At 42.2% G+C, this 14,764-nt stretch overlaps 1 protein-coding gene across 4 annotated transcripts in view; it reads left to right on the top strand.

Annotated features, from left to right (window-relative positions):
• LOC129709621 (thyroid hormone receptor-associated protein 3-like) overlaps positions 1–14,764 on the top strand; it is a 112,443-nt gene that overhangs the window by 11,898 nt on the left and 85,781 nt on the right. For all 4 annotated transcript variants that reach the window (XM_055656086.1, XM_055656084.1, XM_055656088.1 and 1 more), the window contains exon 2: positions 5,576–5,629. The gene's annotated coding sequence lies outside the window, so the exon portion shown is untranslated. The remainder of the gene's footprint in view (positions 1–5,575; positions 5,630–14,764) is intronic.

Raw genomic sequence — 14,764 nt, 5'->3', positions numbered from 1 at the left:
GTGGTGTATAGTGTGTCTTTTTTTCTACGATTCTATTCTCTCTCCCACCTCTGTCTCCCTTCAACCCGAGAATAGCATTGTTATTTTGGTTAGAGGTAAAGGCTCTTTTTTTTTTAAATGTAATGGCCGATGGGATTTTCGAGACATTCTACAGAATTATTTCAAAGTTCCTGATAGAGTATTCAAATAGCATTTGTAAAGTATTCATATAAAATTGTCATGCCACCAACATTTCCATAAAAACTGACTTGGAGGCATTGTAGAGTGCGCAAGGATTTGCATAGATGAAACTAGAACTGAGGTTGTATGTCAGAAAATGGTGGACTACCCAGGTCTCTTTTAAAATGGAGGCTGTGTGAAGATCTAAAATGGACTTTGTAATTTTGAAGTTTTGCTTGGATTTATTTTCAGTTGTATATTCCATGCTAACATTAATGGCCCACTGCTCTAAACCTGCTCTAACTCCCTTTAACTGACTTTTATAGGATATCGCTATATTCGCCTCCTTCATAGGTTTATGGCAAGACTGATTACAGATATCTATATCCACATGACCATTTCCTACAGCAAGTTTCATAATTTTAATTGGCCACATGTCCTCAGCCTTTCTTTTGTGAGAGAAAGGCTTTGGGTTTTCATCCTTTCCTGATGGGCATGACCTCTTGCTTGGAGATCTTTATTCTCCTGATCCCTTGTATCTATTTTCTAATATGATGACCAGAACTCTACACAGTATCCCTAACTCTGTTCTAACCAGGGCTTGGTAAAGTCATTTTAGATACTATTGATTTTAGAATTTTAAAAAAAATACCTTCGGTGTTTTTGCTAGTTGCATTCTTTTAGTTTTACTTATCAGCTAGGGTTCATTTTTGGGCTGCTTGCATATTATAAGGAGCTTTGCTGACCTTTGCATCACTTAATCCCCACAGATAAGATTCATTTTTCCCCACTAAATTCTCTACTTTACATTTTTAGTTCTTTGCTTCCCTTCCGTTTTTAGCGTGATTAATTTTTTACTTTCTAGAATCTTTTTTACTGAATTGTTGTTTCATTTTTCAACTGATGTTGGTATCTGTAAATATAAAACTCTAAATACTTTCCCCTTTCTATCTTATCTAAAACCTCATGTCTTGTCCAATGAATAGATGTGAGGTGACCAAGTTATTGGACAAATATCCAGATTGCTGTTGTAGTTGCCGTAAATCACATTGCAATGGTTGCTGCTTCCCAAAGCTATCTTCGAGAAACCAGGAACTGCAAATGATAGTATCAATGAAAGGACACAAAGTGCTGGAGCAATTCAGTGGGTCTGCCTATCAATATCCACCTCGCCCCTGTCCACCTAATACTTGCTATGCTTTGTTCCTGCCTCTCATTTCTTCCAGCTTTCTTTCCTTCTCCTTAAACCAATCTGAAGAAGGGTCCCTTTGCACTTTGTCTGGAGTTAATTCATTTTAAATACCATTCAGGCACTGGTGGAATGCTCTCCACTTGGCTGGATGAGAACAGCTCTAAACGCCCTCCTGATGTTCGACATCGGACTGGACAAAGTGACCTACTTAATTGGTACTTAGAAGCACTTACAAAATCTCTAATTGCCATTCTAATTCCCTTTCCTACATGGATTTTATGATCTACATTTGTTCCTAAAGTTCGGTGACCAGAATGGAATGGAATGATCTAATTTGTACTTTCTGACAAAATGTATCACTTCACACTTTGTCAGTGAAATTCAGCAGGAAACGGCACTTCGGCGCACTGAGTCTGTGGCAGCCATGTCATGCACTTAGATGTAATTTAATTTTAGTCTCCCCACATTCCCATTGATTTTCTCCCACTCACTTACATACTAGGGATTATTTACAGCGGCCAATTAACCCACCACCCTATGGGATGTGAGAGGAAACTGGTGCACCTGGGCGAATCAACATGGTCATGGAGAACATGCAAACTACAAAGACAACACCCAAGGTCAGGATTTGACCTGGGGCATTAGAGCTATTAAACAGTGGCTCTGTGCGTTGCACCCACACGCAAATGGTGTGGTGAGGATTTGTGTTAAATTTCATCTGACAATGGTGTGTCTATTCAGTCACACAATCCATGTCCATATTGCATTCCAATACTAAAAAAAGCAGAGTTAGAGTAACTCCGCGAGTCAGGAAGTATCTTAGGAGAACATAGATAGATGATGTTTTGTGTAACTGTCTTCATATTAGTGAGGAAAACAGTGGCCCATGAAATAAAAGCAGTATGGACGAGGTTTGTGTAAGAAATGCATTCCAAATACTATCCTGTTTACCATACATATAAACTTTACACATGGCAACATAATCTGTGGTCTATGCAGTAACCCCTGAGGGAGAAGCACTATCTCTTCATTATGAAAAACTTACATTTTATCTTACATTTTATCAGCACACTTTGCTTTAGCAAACCTTTTGTCCACACTACTTTTATTCATGTGCTTCAGTTTTGCTCACCAGCCATTCACGCAGGTCTTCACAAAACATCAACTGTATTCCTTTCTGCAGTTTTGGACAATATTATAAGGGCAATCCTTTGATCTATTCCTTCCTTTTTACCACTGATGTATTTGACCTGGTTCTTGTTTGAATGAGTCACATGATGTGCATCATGCAAATCCCCTTTTATTTACTCCTTCTTATCATCTCTTCTTAAAAACTTTTAATCATTTAATTAGCTTTGGCTTTGGCTCGCTTGTCACCACGTGGGAATGCACTGTGCCGGCACTACAGACTTCTAAATCTACCTGTTGCTCTTACAGTTTTATCATCCAATCCTTAGTTTCATGTTATCTTCACCAGATCCCGTTTCACTTCATTGACTATATCCCTCCTCTGACCAAGCAGTTATATATTAAATTGCTCTTTGGCCTTCTCCATTATTCATCTAGGTCTTCTGCTGTCACCGCTTCCTCAGGAGTCCTCCCAGTGATCAACCTGAGCCAACTCATTCCCAGTACCAGGTCCAATGCCTCTTCATTAGGTTGACAAAAAAAGTGCTTATTTTTTGTCTAATGTGCACTGCAGCAAAACCTGCTTTTATCCACCAGAAATGTCTGCAGCAAACATGACTTTAACACTGGGTACAGTGTTGTGATCTGAAGCCAATGTTAATTGGCCATCCAATGGCAATGATTCCAGGCTGAGGTTTGCGAGAATTCTGCCGACCAAAAACTCCCACTTAGGTTGCGTATAGAGAAAACATTTCAGATTTTTGGTAAATCAAACAAGATGTTGAGGTAGAGTGCAGTCTTTTTTTATCTTTCTGCCATTTAGTTCAACAACCCAGACATACTGACCTTGATGTTCTACTGACCTTGACAGGTGTATAGGTGCAATTCTACGGCCGACAGATGGCACAATGGGCTAAGTGTTCGGCTGGCGACCGGAAGGTAGCCGGTTCGAATCCCGCTTGGAGTGCATACTGTCGTTGTGTCCTTGGGCAAGACACTTCACCCACCTTTGCCTGCGTGTGAATGTGTGTGAATGATTGGTGGTGGTTGGAGGGGCCGTAGGCGCAGATTAGCAGCCACGCTTCCGGCAGTCTGCCCCAGGGCAGCTGTGGCTACAGAAGTAGCTCACCACCACCGAGTGTGACTGAGGAATGAATGAATAATGCAATGTTAAGTGCCTTGAGTATCTAGAAAGGCGCTATATAAATCCCATCCATTATTATTATTATTATTCTTGCAGTTATCTATCATTTGTAACTTGTATGCTAGGTATAGGACTTTTTTTAAATTTAATGGCTATTAAATGTGGCTTCTGTGCAGGTACAGCCTGATCTGTGTACATAACCAGAGTAGCTGGACATAAATCCATTGTCCATGAGGAACCTCTATCCTCCCCTCATTTCACTGGAGATGGCTATGGCACATCAGAAAATCCAACTGCTGCAGTTAGCCCTTTCTGCCATTGAACTGTGGTGTGGGTTCATGTGAGCGCTGCAATCTCCTTCCCACCTCAGTCCAAATGGTTTTGAAACCTTGGCACAGTGCCCTAAAAATTTCCCTGCGATAGACTACGTATGGTGCGATAACCCAATCAACAGTCAGCCATTTCAAAATGGGAGAAAAAATTGGGGAGTCTGAGATATTGAGGCATAGGTAAAGTTTATACAGAGTATATTTATGTGCTTTTGATATTAAGCTTGTTAAGATCCTTGGCATACATCATGAGACCAGCCAGGATAGGCATCTTGGTCCTGCATGGGAGTGAGATTAATAAGCTTTCATTGCAAGGAAGAGGGTGGGAGTATTGGGCAACAGCTTCTCACCCAGAGCTTAACCAATTCTTGGGCTTCCACTGTCGCTTGGGTTTTTGTGAAATTTAATAGGTGTGAAAATTCAATGTACTCATTTGAAATGTGAAACGCCTAACGTGCAGCTCTAGATTATATCCTTCTAAACATAGTCCGTGTTTGGAGGGGGCTTTGATAACCTGTATTACACGTGGCTGAAGAACTTGTGGAACTGGAATGTCCTCAGTGCTGACAGCAAGCAGAAGAGATAATAAATTGAGTATTGCACACAATGTGTATTGCATTTGATTGGGATTTTCAGTTGGATATGTAGGTCCCAAATATATTGGGATAGCACCCTTTCGAATTGTTGAATAGATCTACTGCCTTGATTTATTGGTGCCTCTTAACGTGTAACTTTCAATCCAGAATTTGAAAGTGAGTCGCAGTGGTGCTTTACTGTCCGATGCAGGTACTCTTCTTGCGGAGGTAAATGTGGCAGCTATGGCAAAACCGCCTGAAGAGCAACAGATACATGATCAGTTGACCTTACTGTTTTGCTTCATCTAAAATCCCATCTCCACAGCCTACTTCTGTTTTCAGAAGATGTACCTCTTTCATTATTTTCAAAAAGATTAGTGAAAATAGAAACGCAACCCAACCCTGTTCTGTATAGCCAGAGATCAGACTGTCTTCTTGATTGCAATTCTATCAACCACAATCATTGAAGTAAACACAATCTGAATGTACATTTAGACCTTTTCATGTCCTCTAAACATTCTAATAAAGTATTCCTAAAATTATATAGGTATAATGCAACAATTATTTTGCCCAAAATAATGTCTCAAAAATAATAATGATTTAATGGTCACAATCTATTTTAGATGCGGTTTCGGAGGTTTCATTAGAACTTGCCAAATTTCAAAATGCACCAGAACAAGGCTATGTAATAAAAAAGAGCTGCAGATGATGGTTTATACCAAAGATAGACACAAAATGCTGGAGTAACTGGGTCAGGCAACATCTCTGGAAAAAAGGGATAGATTACGTTTTTGGTCGAGATCCTTCTTCTATGGCTATGGTTTTACACTGAATGGTAGTTCCTCAGACATTGTAGAAATATGTCATTACCAGATGGAAATGCAGACTCAGTTGATCTCTGAACTTTCTGACTCGGGTGAATGTTGCCAACTGAGCTAAACATATATGGTGAGATGTTTCAGAGCAGCCTTCTCACCCCATCTTCTGCGATACAATCTACTTTGTTGGTATTTCCCTTTAACTCACTATGCTTTTATTCTTGTTTCAGGTTGCTGTGTGTACTGGGATAGAGGCTCTTTCTGCAGTAACCCTATCGTAACAGGTATGTTGTAACATTAACAGGTTCATATAATATTATGGTGTGCTAAACCTCGAATGTTAGATTGCCCAGCGAGGCAGGCAGTATTCCATGGGGAGAGAAACAAAGTTGGGCCTTTTGGTTTGAAGATCCTTCAGTCCATAGCACTGATTGCTTTCATGGCAGTTGAAACTTTGAGTTCAGAATTCAAATGTGATGCCTCTCAAATTATTTTTTTGTCTAAATACTGTCGACTTGTCTTGAGCTGACCTATCCTGGAGTCTACTTGTATTGGCATCAACCAAACTTCACTTGGTCCTAATTCTGAAACATGAGCCCAAATGGTGAATGCTGATAAGTTTTATAATTGTAATAATTGATGTTATAACCAAGCCATTTCTTGCCTTGGTGAATAATTTTGAAACACTGAAGCCATTTCTAAAACCATAGCTGCAGCCTTGCTATTGATTGTCTGTGAATTGCAGAATGGAACGTGCATCTGGGGTTTTATCTCCATATGGTTGAGTTTCACACTCTTCACCATCTGGCCTCTGTGAATCCTCCTCTAGCAGAACTGAGTTGATAATGCCGATCTGATATAAAGTGCGGGATGCTTTGCTAAATGCCAGGGAGGATTAAGTGGTTGGGCTGAGTTATTCATTTGCTGGTCATTTTGTATAAGCCCCGAAGCACGTTGGGCTTGCTGTACAGTTCAGCATCCAAAGTAGTCGTACTCCTGGGTTATGAGCTCCAGATTTATGAGCCCCTTGCATTTGATAGCCTGGCAGGATGGATGGGTATGAATTTGGTGCCTGCTGTGGGGCTGATGTTCTTGTCTGCTGGGTGGAATGGGGGCATTTCTGCGTGCCTCAAGTCAAGTCAAGTTTATTCGTCACATACACATACGAGATGTGCAGTGAAATGAAAAGTGGCAATGCTCGCGGACTTTATGCAAAAAGACAAACAAACAAACTATAAACACACTCATAAACACACACATATTCTTTTACATATTAAATATTGGAAGGAAAAACGTTCAGTAAAGTTAGTCCCTGGTGAGATTTACAGTCCGAATGGCCTCTGGGAAGAAACTCCTTCTCAACCTCTCCGTTCTCACAGCATGGCAACGGAGGCGTTTGCCTGACCGTGGCAGCTGGAACAGTCCGTTGCATGGGTGGAAGGGGTCTCCCATGATTTTATTAGCTCTGGAGTTGCACCTCCTGATGTATAGTTCCTGCAGGGGGGCGAGTGAAGTTCCCATAGTGCGTTCGGCTGAACGCACTACTCTGCAGAGCCTTCTTGTCCTGGGCAGAGCAATTCCCAAACCAGATGGTAATATTACCGGACAAGATGCTTTCCACAGCCACTGCGTAGAAGCACTGGAGGACTGCTCACTCTCCTACCTCAGCCGTTTCTGTGATCCTCACCCACATACTGTGTTCGTTCCTTCCATGTTGAGTGCATAATTAAATCAAGTGAAAATAGGAGATGCCACAGATATTTGGCAATTGGGCCCGATTTCGTGTTTTCTATTGTTTAGTGAGCTGCCGAAACCAAAGGTAGACAAAAATGCGGGAGAAATTCAGCGGGTGAGGCAGCATCTATGGAGCGAAGGAATAGGTGACGTTTTGGGTCTAGACCCTTCTTCATACTGATGTGGGGTTGGGGGGCGCAAAGAAGAAAGAAAGAGACAGAGACAGTGGGCTGTGTGAGAGCTGGGAAGGGGAGGGGAAAGAGGGAGAAAGCAAGGACTACCTGAAATTGGAGGTCAATGTTCATACCGGGTGTAAACCACCCAAACGAAATATGAGGTGCTGCTCCTCCAATTTGCAGTGGGACTCACTCTGGCCATGGAGGAGGCCCAGGACAGAAAGGTCGGGTTCGGAATGAGAGGGGGAGTTGAAGTGCTGAGCCACCGGGAGATCAGGTTGGTTATTGCGAACTGAGCAGAGGTGTTGGGCGAAGCGATTGCCAAGCCTGCGCTTGGTCTCACCGATGTGGAGCAGCGGCTGCAATAGATGAGGTTGAAGGCTAAAACAAAGTAGACTTTACTGGGATCTGCATGTTTTTCTCACACATGTTATTGGAGGGAAAAGAAAAAATCAAAGTATTTAAATACATGAGCAAGTTAAACCAGGCAGGGGACGGCGGTTTGGGTAGAGGAGCGGAGGATCTGGATAATCATTTGTTCTAGATGGATTTGGTGGGAATTGGGTGCCAGATGGTTAAAGTATTGGCATGTAGATAGGTGTGGTATTCTCAGTCCACTCTCTCGCTCTCTCTCTCCCAGAGCTACAATAGAGATCCTCTATCCTCTCCTTCAAAACCAGTTACCATATCCTCTGGCATTTTTACAAGTCCATCAGGACGACACAACCAAATACTGCTTTCACTCTCCTTTCATCATGCCAAAGACTCAGTTCTATTACATTGCCTTCTAATCACTTTGAGTTTAAGAAATTCAAATTATAAACATAAAAATAATTGTACTGTTTCCATTTACACCCTGCTCACCCATCTTTTCCCCCCACGTCATTTTTTTAAAATCTTGAGCTCTGATATCTTTCATCATGGTCTCTAAATGCTTTTCACCCAATCACAGATGTAGAAATATAGAAAATACAAGCAGCAATAGGCCGTTTGGCTCTTTGTTTTTTTCTTCTCCCCACTTGTCATTTGAAACTCACATGAGGTTCAAACGAAATGTGGTTTCTGCAGTCATACAAGAAAAGAACCAAGACACACACCAACACAATTTACACAAACATCCATCACAGTGGATCTCCTCCTCACTGTGATGGAAGGCAAAGTCTTGTCTCTCCCTGCTCTCCATTCTTCTCCCGATGTCAAAGCCAAACCCCCTGTGGGCGCTAGCAAGTCCGCGGCCATTTAAAGCTGCGCTGGGCGATGTAAGGCCCCGCTCCAGGCCACTTTCAACCCCGCAATTCGGGCGGGAGAAGTCGCCGTTGCCGGTGCCCCGCAAAGCGGTCTCCCACCGGGGACCCGCGAGCTCCCGGTGTCACCATCCACCGGAGTCGGGTCGCAGCCGCGCGCCACCGCAGCTCTCCACGCTCCGAAGCTGGCCAGCTCTACGATGGTAGGTCCGCAGCTCTGCCGGCTCCGTGACTTGAGCCCCCAGGTCATTCCCGTTGGAGGCCGCTCCACGGTGCTAGGCCCCAACGACAACGGAGACCCGACAGGGAAAAGGTCGGGTCCCCGTGCAGGGAAGAGATTTAAAAGTTTCCCCCACCCCCTCCCCATTCATACACATTTAAAAGCCCACTACAAACTATACCCTCAACGGGACAATAAAATAAAAATAAATTTAAAAAACAGACAGACTGCAGAGGCCGCTGCGACGTCGGTCGCGCAGCCCACCCAAGGCAACACAATCGTACTTGCTCATCCACTTTTGTACTCTGTACCGGGATTAAATATGTTGTGAGATTAAATATATTTCTCAGTGACTTGGCTTCTACAGTTTTTGTGGTAGAGAATTCTACAGGTTTGCAGTACCCTGCATAAAGATACAGTTAATTTCAGTTTAGTTTATTGTCACGTGTACTGAGGTGCAGTGAAAAGCTTTTGTCGTGTGCTAACCAGTCAGCAGAAAGACAATAATACATGATAAGGGAATAACGTTTAGTTCAAGGTAAAGCTAACAAATTCCGCGCAAGGATAGTCCAAGGGTCACCAAAGCGTTAGATGGTAGGATGATTCAGTTGCCTGATAACAGCTGGGAAGAAACTGTTCCTGAATCTGGTGGTGTGCGCTTTCACACACCTAAACCTTTTGCCTGATGGGAGAGGGAAGAACAGGGAGTAGCCAGGGTGTGACTGCCCTTGGTTATGCTGCTGGCCCTGCCGAGGCAGTGTGAGGCATAAATGGAGTCAATAGAAGGGATGTTGTTTTGTGTGATGGTCTGGGCTGCGTGCACAACTCGTTGCAATTTCTTGCGGTCTTGGCTGGAACTGTTCCCAAACCAAGCTGTGATACTTCTCCTGTTCTAAATGACATTCCCTTTAGGCTGATGCTATGGTTCCTGGCTCTAGACTCTCCATTCATCCTGCAGTTAGTCTGTCTTGTCCTGTTTCTAATTATATTCGTTGAGTATCTGTTTTCTTTCTTTTATACTGCAGTGAATATCTTGTTTGTCACTTGTTCTTGAATGACATGTCAATAGGTCGCGTGTGCAGGTTCATGGCTACCACTTCTTATGTTTCCTCACTTGCTGCGTTGATATTCTCCCAGCACCAGAGGACCTGATGCCCTGATGTGCATGACGTGGATTATGCCGAAGGAGTAGATGCACAGAAATGACCACTCTTGTGTCCAGACACATCAGGTTCCCGTGACACGAAAATGTCAGGATTGGTAAAGGCTCCAGTCAATATAACGAGTGGTGCAACAAACAGATCCGGGCCACTCAGCCCTAGAGACTTGTGTTCAAATCTGACTTGAGTGCTTTCTTTGTGGAGTTTGCACATTCTACATGTGACCATGTGGCTTTCATTTGAGTGCATTTTCTTCCCACATCCCAGAGACGCAGGGTGATTTGTTATTTGGCTGCTGTAAATTGCCCAGAGTGTGTAGGTGGATGGTAGAATGTGCAGAGAATAAAAAGTGGTATAACTGTCAGATTAGTGTAAAAGGGTGTGTGTTGGTCTGGACTCAATGCGCCAGTTTTCGTGCTTGTATGAACTTAACCAACCCAATTCCTCCCCTTCTCTATACATCAGTCCTGCAATTCCAGGAATTAGACTTTTTATTCTGTTCTTTATTAGTTTCTCCTTTTCCCGAGTCAGTACATGTTCAATGCCTCTTAATTCTTTTTTTCTGTTCTGATAAAAGGTCATTAACCTTATTTATCTTTCCAGAGATGTGGCCTGACGGAGTCTTCTGAGTATTTCCTGTTTTTTCTGCAATTAGGTAAACTAGGTCGCAAGCATTATGCACCCATCTCAAATAGCGGTGACTCCATATCCTTTTAAGGAATCCAGTTACAAGTTAATCATTTGTTGGAGGCTTGTTTCAAAATTCTGATGTGGATGACGTCCCATTTTGTAACAAAAATGGTATAATTTACTCTGTATTCTCTAGTAGGATTTTGTGGGGTGCTTGCTCCTCACAATCAAAATTCATTTCAAAATTAGCTTGTAACAGTCCTCCTAAAAATCAGAATGTGAGGGAGGATTGTTGGAGCTGCTTTTTAAATAAAATCCCTGCAGTTTCAGAATTTCTCTGGCAATCTATTAATCAAAAGTTAGATTTTGTGCTCTTTTCATGTTACTCCAAAGCAGCAAAGTGTTCAGATACCAAGTCTGTGAGACCTCCGTGTCATAAGAACCGATGGATCCATTTGAAGTAAAGACGGACATAAATGAGCTCTTGTCGACTGGAACCGTTTAGTGCATTTTGTGGTCTCTAATAGTTTACGGGTGTTGGCAGATCTTGAGATGCAGGCTATAGGATTAGACAAATTTATTTATTTTTCCATTTCCCTATCTCTGTTATTTTACTTGGGAGGAGTCGAGTTGAGCAATTTTTGAACATTCAGAGTTGCCACATGAAAGGATAATGTTCTTACAATTGCTGCTTTATGTCTTTGTCCCTGTGCTATGTTGCTTTTTAATTAGATATTTTTGCATCTGGAATGACGCTCTGACAATGGAAAGTAATGTGGCAATTTTGACAGATAAAAGTCAGTTTTTGCAATATCACAATCTTAGTCTTCTGTCTAGCGTTATTCAACTTCGTCTTTTCCAAGTTATTCAATAAGTTGCTCGTGTTTTATCCCAATCTGATGATCAAGCTAGGCAGATGTAGTTTGGTCTAAAGGCGTTCAGAATGTAAGGCGGTCAGGAAAGGTTGTGTCAATGCTCGAAAAACATGCATGATCGTTTTATGCATTGGGCTGGGGGGAGGGGAGGGTTGAGGGAAGGATGGCTGTGTGGAAGGAACATTACTCTTGTCTGTTGGCTGACAACAATGTCACTGTATTGGAGCTGAGTGGAGCGCAAGAACACACCATTCTATTGTTTAGCCTGCAATGTCAATTTACTCAGAAGACAATCTATTCAAAGAGTAGAGTAACTGAAATTATTCTCCAAAAAAGCAGACTTATTTCACCAGAAAATTGCACTAAGATAGTTACCAATATATTGTGTGTACACGTGTTATATGGGCAGAAAATGAATGTCACCTGACAATTGATGGAAATTATTCAATTATCTGCACTTGGGCTAGGAATAGCATTGTGGATAAGACTTGGCTTTCGTCACCGTAGTTATAGATGCAGAGTGATTGTTGCAGAAATCACAGATATTCGATCTCCATAAATTTAGAGAAAAATATGTTCATTCGTAATTTGTATATTTTGAATATAGTTTGGACATCTAAATTATTGTAACTCAATGTTGATACAAAAGAACAATGCAACAAATGTGATTTTATGTGTTATGTAAGTATATGTTAGGATTTACTGTTGTATATATTAACAATTTTTATTTTCCTTTGGTCGATTCTTATGGGAATGTGGGTAAATACACTTGAGCAGCTCCATGATTTACATCTGCATTTTTGTGATACAATGCTATCTGTCATCGTTGGTTATTACAGCACAAAAAGAGACCATTTGATCCATTAATTTCATGGTGGCTCCTTCCTGGTTCTTCTTCTTGCGTAAGGCATGCACAGCCTAAAGTTGTAAGACAACTTGTTAGGTTTAATCTTCTGTTTGTGCATGCCAGGTTGATTGCATTCGTCGAAACAGGATGGACCACTTGAAGGTTGCACCTTCTTGGTTGATCACATCACTCCTATTCTCTCACATTTTTCTGTAACCTTGCAAATGATTCTCCTTAATGTTTTGTCAGTTCTCTTTTGAAGGAACTAATTCTGTTTCCACAACCCTTACAGGTGGTGAATTTGTAAGCACTGGAAATGTTAATACACGATACATTTATTTGTCACATGTACCAATTGGTACAGTGAAATGTGTGGTCACCATACAGCCATACGAATAATAAAGAGCACAGAACACGATAGTCTTTTCCACAGACATCCCCACACAGCGGGATCAAAATTTCCCACTGTGAGGGAAGGCTTCAATTCAGTCATCCTCCTCTGTTGTCCTCCTGTGGTCAGGGGGGGGCTCCCGAACCTTCCGCTGTCGCCGCTACAGACGGCCTGATGTTCAGGCCCGCTCGCCGGGGTGATGGAAGTCCAACGTCGGGACTGGAGGACATCCTCTGCGGCTTGGGCATCCGAATCGGCCACCTCCTATTGGAGTCCGTGGCTTCAAGAGTCCACAGGCCGGAGATTCAACGCTGGCGGCCCAGGACTCCGCGATGTTGAAGTCAGCGCCGCCCGCACTGGAAGCTCTACGGACCACAGCTCCGATGTTGAAGCAGCAGGCCCAACACTCTGGAGCTTCAACAGCTAAGGCATCGCCTGCTCCGCGATGTATCCAGCGCTGCGCCGCCGCTGCTGAAGCTCTGGTCCGGTCCCCGACAGGAAAGTTCGCTCCAATCAAGTTGGTAGGCCGCGAGGAGGGGGACGAGGACGCGACTCGGAGAATAGTCGTTTCCTTGCCAGGAAGTGACTGGGAAACGGTTTCACCCTTACGCTACCCCCCCTCCCCCACATAGAAAAGCTAAAGAAATTTCCAACACAAACTTTTAAAACTGACTAGAAAAACAGACAGACTACAAGCTGAGGCTGCTATCAATGCGATGCTCCTAGTCGTTACCTCATTTGCTTGGCATGTACTTGAACTAATCAATTTTTTTTGACATTGCACTTAAGGTGTATTATTTATGCATTATGAAAACATTAGTTAAATTAGATATTTTAGTTTCATTGCACCTTCTGTGAATGTTTTTATATTTTCAGTACCCTAATTTAATCGATGCAATTTGAAACAAAGGTATTTGTAACTTGAGTATGGTTTTTGCATATGATTGTGGAATAGTGTGCCAGTGTTGAAAACCAATCGTTTCAAGTGAAGCTGGACCATCTGTGTGACTCTTATCTGTAGATCTAATGCAGATTAGATGGTAACTGGAGCTCCAGATATAGCTTCACAGTTCTAGGAGGATGGCTATAAATATGCTACAGTTTACTGGGATAATACTTTCCTCCTCTCCCTCCTGTGAAGGTTTCCGAGGTTTAATTAATTCCTGTATGATTTTATTCTGTTTACTTTCTGTCATAATATTTCATTTAACTATTTCTTTGGAAATCACCTGTGAAGTCAGAATGGTTAAGCAAGTAATCCAGCTGAAATTGCTGGGATTTATTTTAACTTTTAAACAGTGTTTTGTTGTTTCTGACTTGGACTTGCTGTATAATTATGTACTTCTGTTCCATTGATCATTTGGAAGGGGTGTTGTTTTGCTCACTACCTCGTTTGACACTAGGTTTGCATGCAAGGATCCTCCGTGAGTGGAGATGTTGGGACATGATCCGTGCCTATGGAGATATCAGAGGGCATATCCGAAGCAAAGTTGGTACAACAGAGCTGGAAAGAATGGGTTGAAACAGCATTCTGTTGTTTCAACTATGATGCAAATTCCATTACTTTGAAAGGTTTTTGTTTGTGTTCTCTGCTCTATCAGAGATAGGCCCAATGATTAGGATGCACTGTAGAGATTTAAGAGTCCAAATCACTACAATAAATCCAGATCATTGAGCCTGTCTCTGATGGAGCATAGAATGAATTGGGGGAAATAGCATTGTACTTGCAACCAGCAATGGAGTTCCTGGATCCACGATGCTCAAAGGTCCCAAATAATCTGGATTTATCTTATTATGTTGAATGATTGTTAGCTTATTTTCCACAGGAAACTCAACTGGATGATTGGGATTCAGATGATCCTCATGTAAAGATGCTGTTTGTGCCCGTAAGAGGTTCCATACCTTTTCTAGGCATAAAACCTGTTGTCCATAGTAATGGTCTGAATTTAATTTGGGTTGCTTTTGTTTGTGTCTGCTATGGATCTTCAGTTCAGTATGTTTGATTCCGCTTCATTGAACATTGTTCTGGTACAAACCCAAGAATGCTTCGGGGGCTCCATTGCACAATGCTTCTGCATCTTCCATTGTTCGGTCCCTCCTGATCTTCTCTCTTGACTTTAAATGGTTTTGTATTCCCAGCCA

The sequence above is a fragment of the Leucoraja erinacea genome, chromosome 26, assembly GCF_028641065.1.
Source record: "Leucoraja erinacea ecotype New England chromosome 26, Leri_hhj_1, whole genome shotgun sequence".
Classification (NCBI taxonomy): Eukaryota; Metazoa; Chordata; class Chondrichthyes; order Rajiformes; family Rajidae; genus Leucoraja; species Leucoraja erinaceus.
This window is presented reverse-complemented; position numbering and strand designations above follow the sequence as displayed.